This window comes from Sinocyclocheilus anshuiensis, unplaced genomic scaffold, assembly GCF_001515605.1.
Source record: "Sinocyclocheilus anshuiensis isolate Anshui unplaced genomic scaffold, SAMN03320099.WGS_v1.1 scaffold2595, whole genome shotgun sequence".
Taxonomy (NCBI): domain Eukaryota; kingdom Metazoa; phylum Chordata; class Actinopteri; order Cypriniformes; family Cyprinidae; genus Sinocyclocheilus; species Sinocyclocheilus anshuiensis.
In genome coordinates this window covers 10308-16660 of record NW_015560620.1, presented here as the reverse complement: position 1 = coordinate 16660, position 6353 = coordinate 10308, and positions in this window count along the sequence as shown.

The window sequence follows — 6353 nt, the reverse complement described above, 5'->3', positions numbered from 1 at the left end:
ATTATTAAATGCATTTAGGATTCATTTTCTAATGTATCAGAGCTCTAAAGTCTCTTATTATTTAGCAGGATTTTTTTGGAACATAAAAGTACCCCAAGCTACTTAAACCCAAATATAAGAAGAATAACAAATATCTGCCACATGAACCTAATTTGCTTATATTAAGTGCTACTAAAACATCTCACCAATGATACTTTATGTAGAGGTTTTTATTTATTATTAAATGCATTTGTTAGGATTCATTTTCTAATGTTGTATCAGAGCTCTAAAGTCTCTTATTATTATTATATTTCTTCTTTCCCTGATGTGATGGATTTTGATGGATTACATCAACTCTCTTGATGACAAACCCTGAATGATGATGATCAGAAATTGAAGATTTGCACAATGAAACTGAACATGCAACAACAAAGAGTAACATGATGTTTGTATTTGAATTTGTGTTGGTTCATGTGTATTTTTTATTCCAATGACTGAAAGAAATGTGTCTTGTGTCACAAAAGGAGTTTGTGAGTGGGCCTGTTATTGTCTTTATTGATATTTGTGTTTTTTTAGCCACAGTGTTTCTAAACACTTGTAATTAGTTTTGGTACTTTCTTTGTCAAGTAATTTTTTATGCAGACGTTTCGATAAAAGTTTTAAGCAACAACCCAAACACAAACAAAAGCAAACTGTCATATTTTATTCCTAACTATATCTGTCTATACTTGTACACAAACACACACAAAATAGAATAGAAAGTGTTAGAGTTAGAGGGTCAAATAAAGGTATGTTGAAAAGAGTATGCCACAAGTCCCCGGATGGTCTACTATTTCAGGTAGATTTTTGACGTGTGGATCTGTGCACACTCTAATGGCTAATATTGCCCACAATCCATTGCGCTTTGGTGAAGGATTCTGTCAAGAACTACAAACACGAATAAAACGCGTTAAAAAACTACAAACATGGCGGATGTGCGCGACCGGCGGTTAGGTAGAGATGCTTAAGGGGTTTGTGTTACTAATATTCAACATTTAACCTGGTAAAAAATATTTATTTAATGTTATCTTTGTTATATTTCATCTGCAACAGCAATGTAAACTTTTATAAATATCCGTTTGGTCGTTAACTTTTAAATGCATCATTATGCATAAAATATGAGCAGAGTTCTCGGCATGAAAGACCCGCGACTGGCGACCGGCGGTTAGGTAGAGAGGCTTAAGGGGTTTGTGTTACTAATATTCAACATTTAACCTGGTAAAAAATATTTATTTAATGTTATCTTTGTTATATTTCATCTGCAACAGCAATGTAAACTTTTATAAATATCCGTTTGGTCGTTAACTTTTAAATGCATCATTATGCATAAAATATGAGCAGAGTTCCCGGCATGAAAGACCCGCGACTGGCAGGTCAATGTGCTACTTCTTTTCTCTCCAGTACGGTAGGAAGTTAAATAAAATGCAATGTGGAGGATGTTAACTGTGGATGATGGTGGACAGGCCAGTTTACAGTGACAGGCTGCGTGTACCTATGCGACAGTATATATATGATAGTATGTCCCAAAGCTTGCCTATTCTTCTACTACACACTCAAAAGTGTGTACTTTTTCTTCACCAAAAGAGTACATACTTTAAGGGCGTAGTATAAGTAGGCACATTGAGACGCAGCAAACCGGCGGTTAGGTAGAGAGGCTTAGGGGGTTTGTGTTACTAATATTCAACATTTAACCTGGTAAAAAATATTTATTTAATGTTATCTTTGTTATATTTCATCTGCAACAGCAATGTAAACTTTTATAAATATCCGTTTGGTCGTTAACTTTTAAATGCATCATTATGCATAAAATATGAGCAGAGTTCCCGGCATGAAAGACCCGCGACTGGCAGGTCAATGTGCTACTTCTTTTCTCTCCAGTACGGTAGGAAGTTAAATAAAATGCAATGTGGAGGATGTTAACTGTGGATGATGGTGGACAGGCCAGTTTACAGTGACAGGGTGCGTGTACCTATGCGACAGTATATACTGTAAGGGCGTAGTATAAGTAGGTACATTGAGACGCAGCAAAAGTCCATACAAAGAGACACATGAACAAATTTGCTTTAGTGACCTAGAAATCTAAGTGCACAGTGTATTTCTTGTTTATTTTGTCAAAACATTTTTGGTTTTTAAAATCCTAAAATGTATTTATTTATTTTGAGTTTTAAATTAAATTTGAATACTGCATTTTTAATACAGCATCAGACTTTTGGGCCCCAGCCTATGTTTTAAAGCGCCATTGTCAATTAGTCATTAAACAACTTAATTGGAATATAGAATATATATTTTACACATAATTTCATGTTTTTCATTTAGAATACATCAACTTATTTGAGTCAACCTAATTTAGTTAAATTGGGTCAATTTAAATAATGTACTAAAGCCATGTATGCAATGTGGAGGATGTTAACTGTGGATGATGGTGGACAGGCCAGTTTACAGTGACAGGGTGCGTGTACCTATGCGACAGTATATACTGTAAGGGCGTAGTATAAGTAGGTACATTGAGACGCAGCAAAAGTCCATACAAAGAGACACATGAACAAATTTGCTTTAGTGACCTAGAAATCTAAGTGCACAGTGTATTTCTTGTTTATTTTGTCAAAACATTTTTGGTTTTTAAAATCCTAAAATGTATTTATTTATCTTGAGTTTTAAATTAAATTTGAATACTGCATTTTTAATACAGCATCAGACTTTTGGGCCCCAGCCTATGTTTTAAAGCGCCATTGTCAAGTAGTCATTAAACAACTTAATTGGAATATAGAATATATATTTTACACATCATTTCATGTTTTTCATTTAGAATACATCAACTTATTTGAGTCAACCTAATTTAGTTAAATTGGGTCAATTTAAATAATGTACTAAAGCCATGTAAACATTTAGCCACTTTTCAAGTTCATCAGACTTAACTTTTAGGGGGTTTTTTTTCATTCAATTTCATATGCAATATCCAATTAATTAGCACAGCTACTGCTCACTGAGTCAAACAATATACGCCATAGTCTCTATGTAGCAGTTCAAGCACCACTGTTCAGCAACGCTAACCACAAAAATTCATAACGCACAGGCCTAACAAAATAACAGCACTAACAAGTCTATCCGTTTACTCAGAAACAATTTACTCTCCCTATCCAGTCCAATGGAAAGCAAGTGTTAATGGTTCAATTTCATATGCAATATCCAATTAATTAGCACAGCTACTGCTCACTGAGTCAAACAATATACGCCATAGTCTCTATGTAGCAGTTCAAGCACCACTGTTCAGCACAACGCTAACCACAAAAATTCATAACGCACAGGCCTAACAAAATAACAGCACTAACAAGTCTATCTGTTTACTCAGAAACATTTTACTCTCCCTATCCAGTCCAATGGAAAGCAAGTGTTAATGGAGGCCAGTTAGTAGCTTTGCAGGCTAAATGCCATCAAAAATAACTTAAATAGATGAAGTTGTAAAATACATTTTATTTGACCAGTTTTTAAGGCACTCACGTGCGTGTGGTCATTTCACTGTTTGTTGTTGCCACTAGATGTCACTAGCAATACAGTGTTGTAAATTTTCCCCCTCCAACTGAAATGACAAGAAGTCATTCTTTAGAAAGAGATAGTAAAAATAATAAGAGATAGAATTTGATGTGACTTGTGTGAACACACAGTTAAATATGGTTTAACATCATGCTCTAAAGATATGTTCAAAACATAAAGATTTCTGCTGGAAAATGTAATTGTGAAATGTCTCTGGAATTAGCTGTTGACTGCACTTCATCTTATCATTAGATCTGCAAATCTACAACTTATATCTTAATTTGAGTTGTAAAACACCAAAATGTTCAAGCTAAAGATAAGAATTTAGCATGGAATATACATTAATAAATAAAAAAGGTAAATATCTTTAGAGGACAGCAACTGTTTCAGGTGATGTCAAAAGGAAAGGAGAGGCTTTTGTGGTAGTGGAGAAAAGATAAGAAACAAATGAAAACCCTCAGATGAGAAAGGCAGGGCTAAAATTGAGATTTACATTCTAATGAATGCATGGCATTATGTGAGGTCATGAAGCAGTGGGAGCGAGGCAGAAGACAGGGAATACCCGACATGGCTGTTTGTCATGGATCATCGTACTGTAAAATAAGATTAGTTTACCATGAGAATATGTCTGCATGAAAGAACCACATGAATCTTAGTGCAGCTAAATAATAAATGACGGTTGTCATTACAGCTCAGCACAAGATTAAATCCAGGTGGATTTCAATTTTCCTCAGAGTGACTCAAACAACCATAATATCTTCACAATTTCAGGAAATATTGTTGTAATAAGATTGTTGTAATTATTATTATTGTTGTAAATAAGAGGCTTACCTGAAAAGCACAGGCACTGGCCGGCTCTGTTACATCAATTTCATCTATACGCTTAGCATTGCTGCTCAAGGCAGACATTTAATGAAGATCAATCCATTATCTTAATGCACACAGTCAGTGAAATGCTCATCATTTATGATGCAGGCATGTATACTTAGTATTTGCTAATTAATCTTCCCTTGGGGAATTACGATGCAGTCTTAGTCTGCAAAAAAAAAAAAAAAGTGTTTGCAAATCCGTTTGTATATGTATGTACAGTATGTGCATGTATTATTTGATCTTCAACTGCATCCTTGCACTAAAAAAGTACAGTCTGTTCTACTTAATCACTGACAGTCCATTTGATGAATTTTAGAATGTTTTTATAAACGTAATTCTATAATTGTTTCTGTGATTTCAAAGCTGAATTTTCAGCATCATTACTCCAGTCTTCAGTGTCACATGATCCTTCAGAAATCATTTTATGCTGATTTGATGTTCAAGAAACATTTTGTATTATTATCATTGTTGAAAACAGTTGTGCTGCTTAATATATTTTTATAGAAACCAAGATACATTTTTCAGGATTCTTTAATCTATAGAACGTTCAAAGAAGAGCATGTAACAATGTAAAAGTCTTTATTGTCACTTTGGATCTATGTAATTCCCCCTTGCTGATTTAAAGCATCAATTCCTTTAAATATATTGTATCTTATTGACTCCAACTTTTTAAAGGTAGTGTATGTAGTGTATGCATGGATATATAGCACAGGGAGACTCAAGAGTAGATGCAGAAGAAAAGAGAATATAAATTTACAGTAGTTTCTGGAAGGAACTGAAACATTCCTTACTGGTGTCATGATAGCGCTGAAACATTAGCCTGAAGTTAGCCATTGACCTGAAGTTAGCCATAACCTGAAGTTAGCCACTCAGCCATCTGTTTTACCCACTGTGTAAACTGTCCCTGCTGTTGCTGGAGGAGAACGGAGAGCAGGGGTGATTGAACAGTGATCATCCCCTCTCCCTCAACACGATGAGGCCTTTTAGCCAGCACTTATAGAATGGACTATAGAGTAAATATCAAACAGAGAAGCAGCAGACTATTTCCTGTACACTGGCAGGAGTACTTTCCATTTTCCAAGCAGAATTGTTTAAATCTGTCAACTGTAGTCAAGCTGTCACAGGTGAAATCCTGAAAACAGAAACAAGGGATGCAAAATGATCCGAGTGTAAATTCTTAGAACAACCATCAGTAATTATGACAAAATGTTCAAGTTATGCACAAACTGTGCAAACACTCGTCTCTGCATCTTGCATTTCTGTAACCCATTTCAAGCATACAGACATAAATAAATGTCACTCCCCCCACACAGAGAAAGATGGTCAGATGATGAAATTCAATACAGCTGAAGACACACATATGCACAAATAAACACCTATTTCATATGGTCACCGTCAAAGCAGCTTTTGTTAACGGCATTAGACATCTCTGGTGGCTGTGAAGGTCAGGTCTTTCATGTCAATCTCACACAGAACAGCCTCTCCATATGTCACTGAGTGATCAGGACACACACACCACACACACACACACACACACACACACACACACACACACACACACACACACACACACACATCTTTCACACCTACAGTATATCAGCATAAGCAAGCGAAGTGAACCAAAAGATTTTATACTGTATATTTATACATACTGTATATATCAAGGGTGTATGTTTGGAAATTTTAAAATGAGCTGGATATAACTAGAAACATACAGTACACACAGAAATATTTTAATATTTAATATTAAATATTTATTTTTGCCTTTTTAATGATAAAAGGCAAAGGTCGTCCTTGTCCTTCATTTCTTTCCTTCCTTCCTTCCTTCCTTCCTTCAATGTAAAATGATCAAATATCAGTTGTTCGTCTTTGAGTAATTTAGAATAAGATAATTTATTCTAAAATAATAAGATCATTTATATAAGTTCACCAAC